This window comes from Mus caroli, unplaced genomic scaffold (assembly GCF_978045245.1).
Source record: "Mus caroli unplaced genomic scaffold, Mus_caroli_1 scaffold_10, whole genome shotgun sequence".
Taxonomy (NCBI): Eukaryota; Metazoa; Chordata; class Mammalia; order Rodentia; family Muridae; genus Mus; species Mus caroli.
Window position 1 is genome coordinate 116,501,075 of NW_028227265.1, and position 18,295 is coordinate 116,519,369.

At 51.8% G+C, this 18,295-nt stretch overlaps 1 protein-coding gene across 6 annotated transcripts in view; it reads right to left on the bottom strand.

Annotated features, from left to right (window-relative positions):
• The window catches only part of Mcf2l (MCF.2 cell line derived transforming sequence like), a 145,812-nt gene that overhangs the window by 106,660 nt on the left and 20,857 nt on the right, over positions 1-18,295 (bottom strand). The gene's annotated exons all lie outside the window — the stretch shown is intronic.

Consider the following 18,295-nt stretch of genomic DNA (forward strand, 5'->3'; position numbering starts at 1 on the left):
TGCCCTCAGTAAGCCATTCAAAAATCAATCGTGAAAAGCAGGAGAAAGATTGATTCACGGTGGCTAGGCTGAGAAGAGGGGCAAAGAGATCCAGGGATGCAGCACCCCCCAGGGATGCAGCATCACCCAGGGCATCTCTGGGATCCTGGAATGGGGGTAAGGTTTAAATGGAAAGCAATAGATATGCGTGATTAAGTTGTCTGGCTCAAGTGGGGACTCCCACCCACCACTGACTCTTTGTTGCCTGGGCTTTAGGCTCATCTTGGAAAGGTAGTCCCACAAGCTGTGAGTCTCTTTGGGGACACAGTACCCCCCCCTGGCTGGCCATCTTCCTTCCCCTAGCATGAGACTCCTGTGGAAAGTCCCATTTTTTTTTTTCGGTCCGTTGTTTCAATAGTCTAATAGATCGAGGGACACACATGTCTCTCTAGGACATCTGCAGGCCAGTTACAGTTCTTAAAATTTCAGTTTTAGAACCTCAGCCTTGAGGTGGAATTTGTCGATATCTAAAACATATAATACACAGAATGCAGGCAGGAACCCAGGTTAGAACACATTTAATTCATGCCAGGTAGTCATGAAGAACCACTTTTTCAAAGGAGATTAATCCAGTGTGGCCATGCTTTGGGCGTGGACTGGGGGGTGACGTAGTGGGGAGGGCAGTTGCTGAAACTCTTCCTAACATGGCCATATAGAATAATTTTTTTCCTGCCTTTTCAGTTAATTTGGTTCTTTTAATTAGTTTCTTGAAGATAGGTGGCCACATCTGGTTTGTTGGGGTACAGGTAGTAGTGAGCTCCGTTGACGAGCAGACATTGTAAGCTGCAGTATCCACAGCAGGTGTTGATATCAGACTGCTGTGCTCTGAGGCATTCCATACCGAATGAAACAATGGCTTCAGGCAGTCCCTTGTCCCGAGTAACTCAGTTTGACTTTATTCTGAGTATAAACACAGAGGCAGTGTGACCCTGCCCCTTACAGTGCAAGTAGACACCAAACAGCCCAGTAGCAGCTATGAGACAAGCCGATGCATAGATAGCTTTCTCCCAAGAGTAAGGAGAAACTCACTGTAAACCAAAGTAGACTAGCACTGTATGAACTCCCACTGAAATCACTGGAAAAACCAGGCTGGGAACTTACCGAACACAACAGACTGCAGAAGGGTGCAACACCTTTACCTGGACCCCAGAAAGAGGGCAACATGTAACACTGTAATGGCAATGGCCGGACAAGTCTGTCATCTGCCATGGTGTTTGCATAAAAGGGCTACCAACAAACAGGCAGAGAACTTCTGTCCCCAGGGCTCCAGCTCAGCTGAGTGTCTATCCTGAACTTTGTTGGACTCAACCCTGAACCACATCTACACAGCAACCTGAAAGAACCCAGTGAGTCCCCACCAGCTCACCTGGGTCCTCAATATCATACCTCACCACCTGCAGTAACTACACCTCTACCAGCCCTGCCACCACCTCCAGGAAAGCCTGTTGAACGTCTTTGAATGCTTCTGCAGCCTTTACATTTTTCATCGCTATTCCATAACATCCACACTACTGTGTAATGTGAAATGGGTGATGGGAGCACCAGTAGTTAAGAAAGGAATGAAAGAGCCTGCATTTGCCTTAGCCAGCTGTCAAGGGGAAGTGGGACTGGTTGGCAAGTTGCAGCCAGCCTGACAGACCTAGCTTGTGAGTTCACTGCTATTGGATGCATTCTGACATTGTTGGAAGACACAATGTGTCCATCTCTTCTTCCATAGCGCACTCTGCATGGGGAGCATTGGTGGGCTTACATCCCAACCCCACCTCCCCCATGGCTGGCTGCAGCACTGCTAAAAAAGACTCATGGGTGAGAAAGAGATGCAAGCGTGGTCCCCATAGAGACCATTTGCCTGGGCGAGGAAGAGAGATGCTCACACCAGCTGATGTGGTGGGAACCACATCTTAGTCCCGTGACAGCGCAAGGCTGTGTGGCCACCTCAGCAGCATCCTGGCAGAGTGGCCATGGTCATGTGAGATGGGCAAGTGGAGGACATGTGCCGTCCCTAGGGCCCATTGGAATATCCTGTAAGCCACCAGCCAGAAGTTTCAGCCCAGGTGACAGCCACAGTGGTCACTGTGCCACCCCGGGGAGTCACTGGAGGCTAGGGAAGAATCCTACTGTGCTCAATCTGGAGCCAGCGGGGGTGGGGTGGGGTGGGGGGTCCTTTCTACCCTCGGCTTCCCTGAGGGTGTGAGGTCTCATCCGGGTCACACTGCCATGTCCTCCTGTCCCTGGGACCATCAGTCACTGAGTCAGTTCCTCCCCGGGAGGACTGGATTTTACACCTACACCTATTTCCACGTCAGGTGACACATGCATCTCTGAGGTGGGGCCCAGCACTGTTTCCAGGACCGTGTTGCCACCCAAAGAGAACCCAGGGCAGCACATTAGCCCTGGGGTTCCCACAGGTGCTGGAAGACATTTTTCCTGGTGACAGAGGGTTTGCTGGCCACTTCATAGACTCTCCTGATGTTTCTCTGAGGGACTTTTCCTGGATTCGCAGAGTGAAGAAGGTTATTTTTGTCACATTGGAGGGAACACTGCAGGTCTGGGGGACCTCAGCCTATACTCAGGTCAGTGTTAGGCTAACCAAGAGATCAAGTTCCCCCAGAACCACTCAGTCCCTCGGTCCCCACATTCTGTTCCCATCCTCATGTCCTTTGGAACTTCATCACCAAATATCTCTCAAGCTTTCCTGGGAATCTTAGCAAGAAGAATGAGCTTGGCCTAGGCACCACGCTGGTCTCATCCAGGGTGAGGGGCACAGCTGGATCTTTCCTACCCTCTAGGATCTCATTTCAAAGCCAAGGTGAAGACAAAGGTCCAAATTCTGAGTTCACGAATGGCTGTGTTGAGGGTGGCAAGCAGTGTGGGGACTCATGCAGTACCATGGCAAAGGCTTCCCTCACCCACTTTGGAAAACTTATGAGTGGGATTAGATATACAAGCTTCCAGTGAGGAAGTCTGGTCTCTGCCCAGGTGGAGTGCCCTAGCCCACAATCCCAGCAGGATGGAGTGGCCAGCTCTGAGCAGGGTATCTGTCCATTGTCAGGCCTAAGTGCTGGGCTGGATGGATGCCAGGTTTGGGAACTATAATGAAGTCACCCATTCAAGCTCCTCACAGAGAGTGACTCAGATTTAGGGACCCTACAGATGCCTACCCAGAGTAGAATATGCAGACCTCCAGGGGACAACATCACTTTATTAGATAAGAAGTCGTATCCTTGTGTTTGCACGCTTGTGTACCTGTGAATGCCTAGAGGGTGAATGTGTGTATCTGTGCATTCCTATGAGTACACGCGTGTGTGGAGATGTTGCACCAGGGAGAAGCTGGGGAGGGATAGCAGGGATCTGGTATCACGGTGCTCCCCTGGCTTCTGAGCCTGGGCTAGGGCGAGTTTTGAGGCTGGGGTCTGAAGTTTTTAAATGAATAAGGCTTGAGCTTCATGGACTAATTTGGAGGCATTTCAGTGACCTGAAATTGCAGGCAAATTATGGGACCAAAGCAAACAAACAAAAACAACAATAACAACAACCAAAAATATCCTTAAAACCTATTACAATTCCCAGTGCAGATGGCAGTGAAGACCAGAGTCAGTAGAGGGGTGTGGGGCAGAGACATCGGTTACCCTGATGTCACAGAAGGTCTGAGGGCTTTCCTCATCAGCCCTGCTTCCTGGACTAGAAGCTCCTGCTCTTTAGGGATCCATTATGGAGTTGAGGAAACGGCCCTGTTCCCTCAGGAGTGAGGTGGGGTTGGGCAAAGTTCCTCTCCTGAATCCTGAGAGGACAGCAAGTGTCCTTGCTGTAGTCCTGGCATGAATTCCATGGATCCAGACCTCAAGGCAAGAGGTATTGTTCTTGAGGACTGTCACAAGGTCGCTGAGCAGATCATCTGTGACCCCAATGGGATTGGGACAAGATTGTATCACAGGACTTAGCACCCAAAGCTAGAGAGCCATAGCATGCAAGAGTGAGACGAAGGGTGTTGTTGCCTTAGGAAAGGGGGGCCTCTAGCTCATCCCCTGACCGTGGGACTGCCAAAGAGGGGAGTAGGAGAGAACAAGGTTGGGACCCCTTATGTAAGCCAGGACAGCTGGAGGAGAGGCTAGGACCAGCTCAGTCGCATGCAGCAGAGTCCTGGACACTGTGCTCGGAGGAGGCGTGGTTGCTCATGTTAGAGTGCAGGGGACCCACCCCAGCTCCAGTGGCTCTTCATGCCAGCCTGGTCCCAGCCAGAGGGTTTATCCCAGGGAGACCAAGCACTCTCTCCAGCACAGAGCATGCAGTGGATGCCTGGCTGCCATGTCCTTTAGAGCTGCTGCCACATGGACCCAGCTCATGTCAGCAAGATGGACTCCCACTGGAGTGCCTACATTATCCTGAGCCCATTCTTTTGGGCTCTGCTTTATGTGAGCTGGCTAACAGGTTTCATCAGCCTTTGGAAAGTTTCTAACGAGTTCCATGTAGGTGTCTCACAAAGCCATAGCCAGGGACCAGCAGACTCTCCAGGTAAGGAAGGATAGGGAGTGAAGAAGACCTTAATTTCTGTGACATCTGAAACCACACACCATCTCCATCTCTGTAGTCCAAGCCCTGAAGCCCATAGGCCCTCTGTTGTGGTGAACAACACTGTAGTGGTGAACAAGAGGCTGGCCAGGAACAGCTGTGGCACTGCCTGCAGTTAATGGAGGACCAGTAGGACTATTGATGAAGGCCTGAAGATGTGCACTTGGACTCTGAGTTGCCACAGATGGGATTCAGCTAGGGGTCTCTCAGTGGGAGACTGCTATGGAGTATCTAGAGACCAATGTTGTCTCTGTCTACCATAGAGAGGCAAGTAGTTCTGAGGAAGCGGGGTGGGAAGACAAAGTGGAGGTCAGCACTGGGATTCCAAGTGAAAAGGAAACTGGACAGAGTAGGGCTGGGTCCCCCCGAGGCCTCCTATGAGAGACTAACCCTGCCAGTCCCTGAGCTTGGGACTTCTGGAACTCCCAGAATGGCCACGTAGCAAGCATCCAATGTTGTGGCGCTGTGTCACACGCTTTGTTAGAATAGCAGGAGGAACCAGCATCCCCATGGAGGAAGACACTGAAGACTGTCCTTCCGAAGAAGCAGTTGCCCTGCCCTCCGCCCCAGGAGAACTAGTCACCCCTTTTCTAAGGCTCAGCAAAGCAACCAGAATGGCCCAAGAGAGGAAGGGGGTAGGACACAGGATTAAGAGGTTCCTTGGCAGGGTTACAAAAGCCATCTCTAAGGGAGTCTGGGGGGGGGGCACTAGCCCTAGACTATGATGTAGAGTCTCCCTCTACACCCACAGGAGAGCCAAGGCATTTGAAGACTCCCCAAACAAACTACACAGTCATCCAGAATGCTGTCACCCAAACAAAAGCCAGGTGTACCTGTGTCACTGCTAATATCCTAGAGCTGGCTTCCAGGACTCACCAGGGAGAGGGAGGGCTGGGCCATAGCACCATGCTCTGAAAAGAGACACAGGGGCCTTGGCTGATTGTAGAACATTGTGTGAGAGAGTAGTTAGGGCTTATGAGGAGCAGTTAGCAGAACCTGCCAACAGATATCTGCCTTTGTCCAAGAAGGGGATGGAATATCCACTCAATGGTGGGAAAACAGAACCAAGAAGATGAACCAGCCAACGCTGGAGAGGCCTTGTGACAGTGAGGAGCCATGAACAATGGGCAGCTTCCTCACATTCTGTTGTTTTGGACGCACGCCTTGGAAAACAACCTCCCCCTACCCCCCAGTCAGGATGGCTTGCTCACCTTACTGCAGGAACAAAGGACACGCTGTTCTCAAGAAGGGACAGCCCAGGAGAGAGGAAGCCCCCAAGCACAAGGACAGCCCAGGAGAGAGGAAGCCCCCAAGCACAAGAGCTGGTGCCAGGAGAGTAGGGAGACTGTGTTGTCTGGACAAATGACGTGCTGATGTCACACCATAGCCAAGACATTTTGATGAGGGATCCAGATGGTAGTGTGTATATTTAACTGGCGCACTGACTTCCCAGGCACAGGGGTGAGGGAAGGCACGTGGACGGATGGGTGTGAGGAGGGAGATTCTAGCACTGTCCATGCTGGAGAGAAAACGCAGGAGTAATGTTCCCCACACAGAACCCATAAAGCGGAGGCTCTGCCTGTTCTCCTGGATTGACTTCATAGAGGTCTTTGCACTAACCTGAACCATAAGCCCAGCCAGGCAGGGGTGCGCATTGCCACCATGAACCTGTCCACCGAAGCTAAGTGTCTCGAGATAGCCCAAGCCTCCATCCTGAGATGTCCCAGTGTCCAGAGCTCCTGAGGGGGAGGGGTGGTCTGTCAAGACTTTGCAGACAGGAAGTCTCAGTAGACCTCTAGGAAGTCTTGGGAGCAGGGAGCTGACGAAGGAAAACTGCCATGGGCGGGCATGGAGGTTCACAGTGGGAGCCCTAGCTTCTTCTCAGGGGTGGTAAGACTTGGGGTGCAGAGGATCTGGGCAGGTCAGACCATGGGTAAAGTGGGAAATCAGCTGGTGGTGTGTGGCTGGCCTGGGTGGGTGGGGGCGGGGTGCTGCCAGCTAAGATCTTGTGTAGGCATCCTATAGATGTGGCTAAGAACACTTGCAGTCTCAGGGCTTCGAGTAAAGCAGATGAACCCCCAGGGTGTGTTGGTCTCCCCAAAGGTGAGGGAGTTCTGCCTCCACGCGCTGCGTGCACAGAATCCCTGCCTCAGTTTCCTGACTTCCTGGGCCACACAGTGTGAAGCCAGTTGAAGAAAACAAGCCAGTGGATGCAGGGCTCCTGCCCAGGCATCTCCTAATCTCACTTGAGAAATGCTGACTGACACAGGCCCGGGCAGAGGCCACCCGGATCCAGGTCTCTATTGGCTGGCAAGTGATAACACATCAAGAGAAAAATAGTGAGGAGGTGAAGTTCTGGAAGATGGTGGCTATGGCTCACAGACATTCATAATGGAGGGATTTAGAAGCCATGGAAGGAATTGGAGGAGAGCCTAACAGAATTATCTTGCTTGTGTTTATGCTTTATGAACACACAACTTTAAAGAAAATAGTGCTGGGTAAGGCAAGTGGGCTCGTTGAGTGTAAGATAAATCCTTCAGTGATGAGAAACGCTACGCCGCTCCTTGATTTTCCCCAAGTGTTCTCCTGTGTGAGCACGCGTGGCTGACACCACCACAGAACTTCAGGCAGTTGCTACACATGACACAGAAACCATACCTGCAGGCAGGGAACATCCCTGACTGAAATGAGAACAATACATAAGCCGTGCAGCGTATTCTATTCCACAGATAGAAATGAAGAGAGTGAGACCTCGAAGCGACCCTGCTGCACCAGGTTGCTCCGCTCCACTGGGATCCAGTGCAGGCGCCTGGCGTCCACTCCCCTGTAGAACAAAAACCAAGCTGGACCTTGGAATATGCATTGTTCTTTAGCTTCCTGTCTGGAGCTGCCAGGCAAGGGCCAGGGCACTTTTGTCTCTGTGATTGGAAAGAACTCTCCAGGGCATGTCTGGGTGAGGCTCTCAGATAGCTCTTTCTTTACTTCTCTGGGAGGGTAGCCTGCAGAGGATACAGGCATACAGGGTACAGGCATACAGTCATACAGGGTACAGCAGGAGTGTGGGGTACTTCTCAGGCACTTCCCATGAGGCAGAGTGCAAACAGGCCCACCTGGTCAGAACCACTCCGGCTGTGAGCACAAGGGATCTGCCACTCCTCAAGCTTTGTGTGGTGTGGTGTCATTTCCCACCCCGCACCAGACAAAGGCAGGGTCACAGGAACATTCCCAGTGTGGCCCATTTGAACTGAGCTATATCCTTGATCTGAGGGAAAGAGCGTGGGACTTTGAGATGCAGCTGTAGCTTCCCAGAACTCAGTGGGATACACATACCATTAGAACTACCAAAGCCAGACACAGCTGGGTCCAGTGTCCCTTGAATGGCCACTGTCTCTAGAGGCCACAGCCACAGTTCAGTAGAAGAGAGGGCAACCCCAGATAAAAAGCAGGTGGGTGTTTGTCTGGCCACCTTTTCCAGCACGCCAGAGTCACCACCCCTGACAGGGGGCTTCTCATTGCCCTTCAGAGTCACCTCTCCAGATACGACCTTCTTATGGCCACAGAGACCCCACATCGCTGTGTGCTGTTGGCCATGAAAGTCCTGAGTGTGTGTGTGTGTGTGTGTGTGTGTGTGTGTGTGTGTGTGTGGTGACCAGGCTGACTAACGTCCGAGCCTTTAAAGAGAGTGATGGCTCAGCAGACAAGAGCTTCTCATACAAAGCCAGGCAGTGCAAGCCCAGGCCCCAGGATGGAACCCACAGGGTGGAAGGGGAAAGGTGACTCATTAAGGTTGTCCCCTGACCTCAACATGTGACACTGACATCTCTGAACTGTTCTCTGGAGGAAAGCAGTACCCTCTAGAGAGGTGGCTTTCAACCTTAAAATTATTTCTGTTGCTACTTCATAGCTGTAACTTTGCTGCTGTTATGAATCATAATATAAATATCTGAGATGCAGGACATCTGATGTGTGACACCCCCTTCCCCCAAAGGGGTTGTGACCCATAGGTTGAGAACTACTGTTCAGTGGTGGCTGACTCTTGTTAGGAAGTCAAACCTTAAAGAGCTACCCTGCTTCAGCTACCCTGTGTCCCTGTGTGAAGGAGGGTCACACAATACCTATGTCATGGGGCTCTTTTGAGGATTAAATCAATCTGAATCATGTGTTAGTTTCTATTGTGACAAGCGCCCACAGAGAGCAGTTTAAGGGAGGAGAGGTTCGTCTGGGCTCACAGGGTCAGAGGGCTCAGGCTTTAGTCACCTGGACCCATTGCTTAACTGGTCTAGCATCACCTCATAGTGCTGAGAGGCAGAGACACAGCCCCTATGAACCCACTCCCTTCAAACAGAGACCCTTCTAAGTTTCTGTCACTTCCTGTAGCCTATCAGAATGAAGCCATCCAAGGACTAATCCAGAGATGAGGTCTGAGCCCTCATAATCCAGTCACTCCCCATTGACACATCTGAACATTGCTGCGCTGGGACAGAGCCCTTAGCACACAGCCTTGGGGAAACTTAGCTCCAAACCAGAAAAGTCCATCAGCTCCACAGCAGAGAGTATTCAGTCAACACCAGCGAATGTCACAGCGTTGACGTGAGACGAACCATGGAAACACCCCAAACCTATCTGGGGACCACTTGTCTTGTTCTGACCTCGTGGCCACGTTCTGTGGGGTCTGGGAGACCCTCGGCTTCTATCCTGCGGGACACATGACTGAAGCTGGCAGTCCCTGCTCTGCTCTGCTGCAGAGGCATCTCTCCATTGTGTGCGAGCTTTGACAGCTCATGAGATACGAGACAGTGCTGAGTGATTGGACAGAGCCCACCACGAGGGAGGCCACCTTCCTCACACCTCAGACACACTTTTTCCCACCCCACCCTCAATTACCCACATTCCCTGAGTCTCCTGGGCTACCTTGGGGGTAGGGGTGACTTATCTAGCCATGACATCTTTCACAAGACAGACAAACTGAGGCTGGACATACACATCATAAGATCCTGAGTAGCACCACAGCTGACTTACCCTGATGACGCTGGCTCTCCATGGCTCTGGAGGAACCTAAGGAGGCAGTTCTCACAGTGAATCAGATGGCGGGCTCCCTAGACATGTTCCTGTGGCTGGTATAGTAAGCCAGCTCTGAACAGTCAGGATAGCACCTCTCCTTGTGCAAAACAGCAAGCAGAAACGCCTGTAGTTTGTAGCAGTGGGTGATGAAATGCAGGATCCAGAGGGGGCAAGGGGCCTGAGGAGAATGGCAGCTTTGCAGGATTTTCACTCCCAGAGAAGGGAGGCTCCCTGCAGTGGGCAGAGCAGGAGCAGGACCTGCTGCTGTCACCATCAAGAGGTGGACAGGAGCCCACTACTGCTGGTCCAGTTTCCCTGGTGCTGGGACAGATATACCAGAATTCAACATGAGAGACAGTGGCACCAAGAGCAGCTTAGCTCAAGGCAGAAATGAAGGTGATTGCACTCCAGGCAGGACTGGTCTCAGGCAGACCTAGCGATTATGGGAACTTGAAAAAGCCTGCAGACTTACACATGCAGGACCTAGGGAGCAGAAGTGGGATTCAGGCCACCGTGCCTGTTCCTCCTGCCTCTCTGCCTGTTGTCCCAGTCCTCTGGGGATGCTGCAGGCGGGAGGCTGAGTGTGGATCTGAGAGAGTCTGGAAGGCTCCCAATCTGGCTTTTCTGACAGGAAAGCCCTAAGCAGCTCATCTGTGACACAAGTGGGCAGAGGCCCTGAGTGACACATCTGGAATACAGAAGTGCAGTGGGGAGTGTGGAACATCTGGAATACAGAAGTAGGGGGAGCTGCTGCCCCAGGGAAGCTAGAAACCAGCACAGTCAAAGTAGGGCCAAGGCCCCAGGATGGTCTACTGGACGGCCAGTCTGCAGGAGGGAGTTGTCCATCTTTCCAGCCATTAGCCTTTGTCTCTGAGGTTGCTCAGGAACTTCTTTCTGTGGCTTTCCCCCACCCTTCATGGTTCATTGTTCAGGGTAGGTCTTCAGCTTGGCTGTGAGAGAGGAGAACACACACTGATATCTACCCACAGCACGTGGTGGCCACGGACAGGAAGGACCTGTTCTGCCCTGTGGAGAGCTCCTGGGATGAGAGGTGACCCATCTGCCTCTGTCACGGAGTCTGGAGGCTGAGCATGCCCAAGGCATTGTCTTTCTGGACCTCAGTGGTCAGACTTTTGACCTCCCCTCAGATTCCGATAGGAGGCCAACATAGGAACATCCTTCCAAATTCATAAAAATCATGCTAAACAAGGCTAGGGTGAAAAGAGGCAAGATGGCAGTTTACTTGCTAAAGGGAGCAAACACCGAGTGTGGGGTGGGGAAGCAAAGCCCTGATGGAGTCCCCTGAGCCACACACAGCCTGTGACCTGCTGAGGCTCCCGTGCTCTGCACTAGGCAAATGCACAGGACAGTCTGATGGTGGAGTTCGGAAGAGGACAGACACATGCAGGCTGCCTTGGGAGGGACACGGGTCACATTCTGGAAGTCCGTCCCATAGGCCTTAGCTCTACACAGTGAGATGGACACACCACCACGTCACACCGCTTCAGTGACTTCTGAAAACACCAGCTTCTAGTTGGCAAGCCCTGTTCAAAGGTGCAGCAGTAGACCTGGAACGTTTTATTTTGCTTGTTTTCAGTTTCATCAAATATGGCCAGACAAACTCCCACATATGCACAAAGTAACCCCAAAGACACAGGGAAGGGAAGAAGTTACTCAGAACCTAAGTTCACACTGCTCCTTTTGGCAAGGTGACAGAGACCCGGTGTGTGTGCCCCGTGCATTCCTCTCTGTCCCCACTAAGTGGAGGAGGCCAGCAGCAATGGAGACATGCCCATGGTCACCCTGGGATCTCCAGAAACAGTGACACAGGACAGTGCTGCGCCTGGCCGCCCAGCACCTGCCCAGCAGGAGTGCAGTCTGCACTGTGTCTGGGCACTGGGAAGCCTCAGACTCTCCATGCTCCCCACACCTGACTCTCCGTGCTCCTCACCCCTTCCTTTGCTTTCCAACATTCTGCTTGAAGGGCCAGACATTCACTGCAGTCTTAGAATTTCTATTTAGCGAAGCCTTAACTTGGAAGATGTATTTTCAAAGGCTGACGTCAAGGTCACTGGATTTGAGTTAACCTGCCCAAGTTAACATCTACCCAGCCAAGAACCTATAGAGCTGGGGTCAGTGTTTGCTACACACAGCGGAGGTCATGATTGTCTGCAAGAGGTTGCCTGTCTCTTCCCACCTCAGCGAGTCAATGCAGGACAAGTGGTGCCCAGGCAGCACTTCAGGGTGGATTGCTGGCAGAGGGCAAGGCCATGCATGTTTTTCTTAGATAATGACAGATAGATGTGCCACTGGTGGGGGGAGGGGGGAGGAAGAGGCAGAGTCCCCCCAAATAGCCCCCCAAGCCTCAGCTCAATATCACAACAAAAAAGAATCCCTGGTATGGAAACAGTGGACAGTAGACACCAACCACTCACCACACTGATTGACACTCCTAGCCCCTCCCTGTGCCCTCTGCTCCAACCACCCTAGCTCTGCTTCTGTTGTTCCACTGTACAACAGGAAGGATGCTGTGTGATTAGGGTCCTATAGCACAGGGCCAGACCTTGGAAGCCATCTTCTTTTTTTTTTTTTTTTTTTTTTTGGTTTTTCGAGACAGGGTTTCTCTGTATAGCCCTGGCTGTCCTGGAACTCACTCTGTAGCCCAGGCTGGCCTAGAACTCAGAAATCCGCCTGCCTCTGCCTCCCGAGTGCTGGGATTAAAGGCGTGCGCCACCACGCCCGGCTTGGAAGCCATCTTCTTACTGGGGGGCTTCTACAGAGGTCCCTCAGAGAAGAGTCCCCATGCTCCCTCCCTCTTGGCTGAGTCATGATATGTATTCCATAGGTCTAACCTATCATCTACCGAGGGACATCTGGTTTCGTTACAGGTTATAAAGCAAATCATAAACATGTGCATTTGGGTGATCAAGCATGCCCATAGGCCTCTCGGAATGAGTCCCCAGGAGTGTGACCTTCACCACCTCTGGAAAATCTGCATGCTTTCTCTTCAAAGTTGCCATGATGTCTGCCCCAGCGCACAGGCGAGCCTGTCTCACCAAGTTCTCTGGCGTTCGAATGGTCACCGCTTTCAGTGTTAGCTGTTCTTCTGGGTGAGGACAGGTGACCTGTTCAGCTGCCACTCAACATGGCTGTCTCCTCCTGTGGCTGAGTCTGAGGATGTCTTGTTTCTTCCTAGGTGTGTGGTTTGTGTATCTTTCCTCCCAGTCTGTAGCTTATCTTCAGTTCTGCTTAACATGACAAATGTATCAAGTTTTTCTTTAATGGGTGTCTGTGGCATTAAATGGAAGAACTGGTTCAGTTCCGGGTTGTAAATACTGCTTCCTTGCTTTCCTCAAGGTTTTATGGTTTGGTATCTCATTTTTAATTAAAATGTAGGTTCTTGCCCAGTCACCTCTGTATGTCCAGTTTCTCTGATGTCACCTGGGAAAGCTCTCCTCCTTCCTTGAGCTTCTGTACCTGAGCCAAAGGTCAGGCCTGCTGGATCTCTTCTGAGATTCCATGTCTTTCATTTAATCCTTCGAGGTCCTCTGTAGACCCACTCTGCCTTGGCCAGGCAGCAGAGTAAGAATCCAGATCAAGAACTTTGCTTGACTCTTTTTAAGACGGATGTAGGTGTCCCAGACCCCTAGGTTTTCCCTAATGTGTGCGGTTTTATAGGTAGCAGAGCCAGGCCCACTCCTCCTCTGCTTGTGGGATGCTCTTCCTTCCTTGGTGTTTCTCCCAGTTGTCTTTCTGCCTTAAGCTGGTGGAGGGGGGGCGTGACTCAGCAAGGCTCCCACTCAGTGCTGACCTCAGACTGCCTGGCCTCTAGAACTTCTGTCCTTTATAAGATGTTCAGTTTGAGGCCTTTTATCACAGTCTCACAAACAGACTAGGCTAGTTCCAAATCCAGGGTATGAGAAATGAAAGGAAAGCCCAGAACTCCCATGGCTCCTGGGACAAGAGGTCTCTGTATGCCTTCCATTCCCCATTACAGGGCACTGCATTGAATGTCCGAGGGACAAGCAGGTCTCCCCACTATTTGGGAAGCCACACTTAATCTCTCCTCTGTAGCTTTTCTTAAGGAACTGTCAATAGACCCAGCTTCCAGGTCCCTGGCGAGCTCATTCCCCAAGAGAACAAAGTTCATTGTCCTGCCGGTTCCTCTGCTTCAGAGGAAACTGTGACCTCCAGGTAACCTCAGGTCTGCTTTCCTCTCAGAGGAGTCTTGAGGGACTGGCAAACAGGCACAGATCTCTCTCTGCCTGCCTCTGGGACCTCAGCATGAAACAGGACACTGATGTACCAGCGTCTGTTGGCAGGATTTGCTTATGGTGTTTATTCCCAGAGATAAAGCATGCGTATCAGCACGGGGCTTGGAAGAAAGCTACAGCAGAGGGCTGGCTACCAAGGCTGTGCTGTGCCTTGTGTGTGCGGTAGTTATGCCCCCTGGGGGTCGGACATGAAGTCCTGAAGGGAAGAAGCAGAATCTTAGACACACATACTGGGGGATCTTGGGGCATACGTAGGAGGGTCTTGGATCTAGTCAGAGCGAGATTCCAGCCATTCACAGCAGAGTGTGGGTAGGGAAAGGGCCAATGAGCTTTCAGCACAGCCATTGAAAACTCTAAAACTTCACAAACAAAATGGAGTCCAGAGCAGAACACCAGTCCGTTCTCTCAGGAAGGAATGGCAGACACAAGGTCACTGTTGATGGCAAAGCCCACTTAAAGTGCCCCTGGCCCAACCAGTCAACACCCCTGAACGCTGGCTGAGAAAAAGGCTGGCTGCTTCCATCTTTCTAGTTGCCCCAAACCTGACTGACCACACCTGCCCATGCCGATTTAGCCTTCCTCCAGCCTCCTTGTCTGGGAGAGGCAGAAAGAATAAAAACTGAGTGGTCTTCTGACCCTTGGATTATAGCCATGCACCATCCCCCATCTGCCATCCTTCTCTTCCCCGTTCCTAAGCAACCCTACACATAGTCCTGTAGCCCTTAGCAGACTCTTCACTCCACCACAGTGCCTCCCACACACTGGTGAAGGAAACTTCCAGAAGGTCCATGCTGGCTCACTGCACAGCTCTGAGGCTACCACAGGCCTCATTGGGGGGTTGTGTCATTTCCTCCCCAGGGGAAGAAACTAGAAACCCAGGCAGGCGGAACCTGGGCACTGAGCATTGAGCACCTCAGACTGCAGCCTGCCCCTCAGTGCCCCCCCCACCTCCCCCAGTCCCCCAGTGTCTTTGCACTTGGCAGGTGGGTCCCTCTAGCCCTGGCTCTGTGACTGAGGGATGGTTGTATAGCTGTCAGCTCTGTGAGTGGCGTGCAAGCATACAACAGACTGAGTGCAGAGATAAGGTTCATCTTTCACTTTTCTCCACAAAATCCTGTGTGAGAAGCCTGGGTTTGGCGCCCATACATGGATGACTGCATCTTCAGAGATGTGCACAAACATTCTTAGGGAGGTTCTCAAAGACCAGTCTCATCCGATGCTGAAGCAGTGGCTGGCTGTGGTTACTCTGCCCCCTAGTGAGCACTTTGGGTTAAAGCAGCTTATAGTGGAGGGTACCAGGTAGATAGACTCAGGATGACACCCACACTTCCTACATGCCTCCACCCGGCTCCCCTGGTAAGGAGAGGACATTCTCAGAGATAAATAGGACTCCACAAACAGTGGGGAGCAAGGGGGTAATGACAGCGTCCGGCGCTGAGCTGGGCTTGCTTATAGAGCTAGCTGTGCAATGCCTGTTGATCTTGCTTCTTCTTTGATGATTTTTTCTTTGCTGAGAGGAGGCACAGCCAAGAACATCTCCTGGTGTTGCTGCTGGTTCGTCCTGCTGACTCATGCCAATTTGACTGAGGCCTGGCTGTTCCTGCTAGGTCTTGCCCCCTACTGCTGTCCCCACACTACTGAACTGGACTGCTGGTGGATCTGTGAAGAGTTTGTGAATGGATCAAGAAGCCACTGCCAACCTGTGAACTGAACTGCTGATTTCCTGACAACGCAGATGGGAGTTGCTCCAAAGAACCTTTCTAGCAGGTCCACTTACCCCACGTCCTTTCTTTTCCACTACCTCTGGTGGGTGGTGGGCAAAAGGGAGGTTAAAGCATTTGAGAACCATCATTAAAAGTAGGCTTTGGAAATTAAAACCACAGGTGTTTATTTGGCTTTCTTCCAGGGCACACTGTCCATCCTGTGAGGAAGTCACAGCAGGTACCTGAAGCAGTTAGTCGTATCTCCTCTGCCTCTCTGCCCATGTGTACCATTCAGGGCCCAGACACAAGGGATGGGGCCCACCCACTATTGGATTTGGTCTTCTTCATCATTTAGCATCAAGACATCTATCATAGGCACGCCCATAGCAAACCTGATCTAGACAATCCCTCATAGCGGCATTCTTCCCCAGTGATTCTAGATTGGGTCAAGTTGACTATTAAAGGTAACGGGAAGTGGGTTTAATTTCCGAAGGAAAGGGACACTGCCACCTATCTGTTGTGAGGAGTACTCCATCTGGTTGGACACAGGACCTTTCTGTAGACATACAGACATACTCTCTGGTCCCCAAGCTCCTCTCTGGGCTGTGGCTACTATCTCCTCATCAAAGCTTCACCGACCAGGACAGGGACAGGCCTCTCAGTGGGTGATGCTTCAGAAAGCTCCCAGGAAGGAAGCCAGGTCATGGGGGATGAGCCTGCCTCCCACGGAGAGCTCTGACTCTGACAGTGGCTTTAGTCCTGAGCACAGCTTCTACAGCAGACGTTCTGTTAGAGCATCAGAGGCATCTCAGTGACACATCCAGGCCCCGGGCTCACTGCAGCTCCTTACCCAGGCTCCTCAGCATGTCCCCCTTGTCCTCATAGCCATGGGGTTGCTGCTATTGCCTGCCCCCCACCATCACGCCTGCTGCTAAGGGGGGAGGCCCCGATACCTCTCCATGCAGAGGTTTCTTCCTTTTCAGAGACTTAGTCAGGGAATTCTGCCCACAGCAGCTCCCTGACAGGTAAGGTCCAAGCAGGGTACTGGCAGATGTGCAGTCCTGAGTAAAAGGGGAATGGGAGATATGGTGGAGGGGGTGGGTAGGAGCCGTAGATGGGCTATCTGTCATGGACACACCTCCCTTCTCCTGATGCACAGATGGTGACACATGCCCCAGATGACATTTCTTGGCATGCTATATCAGAGGCCTCCTTGGGACTGGCCAGCAACTTTTCCCTACCTGGAAAGAAACTGGATCTGGACCTGCTCTCTGGATTCACAAGGCAGGACAGGGAGCTCAGACAGGCAGGGCTCCACTGTGACCAAATGATTATGAGGCTATGCACTAGGGAGGCGCCAGCTCTGTTCAGTCCACAGGCCATGGAATTCCTAACTAGGACGATCAGACCCCAGCTCACCTGCATCGTGGGCAGAGCACAGTGCAGCAGCAGTTCCTGTGTGGCCCGAGAGGGCTGGGACCAAATCCCACATTCTCAAGCCACCTTGCAGCTATGGCTGCCAAGGTCATCATCTGCTTATTATCCACTCCTTTTTGAGAGTCACACTATGTAGCCCAGACTGGTCTAGTGGCAGTCCTCCTGCATCAACCTCTCGAGTTCTGGTATGACGGGAGCAAACCATTTACCCTGTGTGGCACCACAGAGGCAGGCTGCAGGTGGCCATCATCTCCACACCCTGTACATCGTAGAGGGTCCTGGGTTATCCTCTTATGGATCACTGTCCAGGAGGTGGGCGGGCTGGGAACTTGCAACCCCCAAAACAAGAAGGTCTGTCTCTGAGGTGTGATGCTGCCTGATCTAGGGTTGCTCAACAGTTACAAAGCAGAACATGCCCACAGGAGGGCCAGTGCCCCCATGCCCACAGTCCCACCACTGACATCTGGCCCGTATACATCACTGGTACAGGGGGTACACAATGCCATCCTGTAGCTGCTTTGACAGTCACAGCAACACACCGAACTATATATAAGTCTGCCTGCAAATACTATTTCAGATGTGTGTGCACACTTAAGAGAGGGCTTGTACTAAGTGATTGGAACGTAAGGTTTCAAGTTTGAAGTCAAAGTCATCTATTTTGATGCAGTCCTGAGACCCATGGAGAGCTGACCTACATAGCCAACAGGCAGCCAGGGCTCCCTTTGCCTGAGCTGGCCGTGGGCAGTGGACACCCGGAAGGCCATCTGGTTCACCTGGTGGAAGTCCAGCAGAATTCCACATTCAGCTTAGCTCAAATACAGCGTTTTTTCACACGCCCGGAATTGGAGCCAGTACTGTAGAAGATGTCTCCTGTACCCCACAGACACACGAGGAAGAATGGTGATAGTTGTTTACTAATGTCAAAGTAAACCAGTTCCATATTAGTACAAAACACATCAAGACTTACACAAAGTGTCAAGCTTTTCCTAAAGACCCAACAGTTTTATGATGGAAAACATCAAGTCTTCCTGGCTAGAGGAATTGTGGTACTGGCTATATAGGTCCCTTAGAATTGTGGAGGCATGGTTGATGCTATGAAGTGGGCATCACAGGAACCATGCCCAGCAGGAGCCTTCCCATGATGCCCTACTTGTCTGTCACACTACTGGGCATAAGTGGGATAACTTCCACTGAACCCCAAGTCTTAAAGGG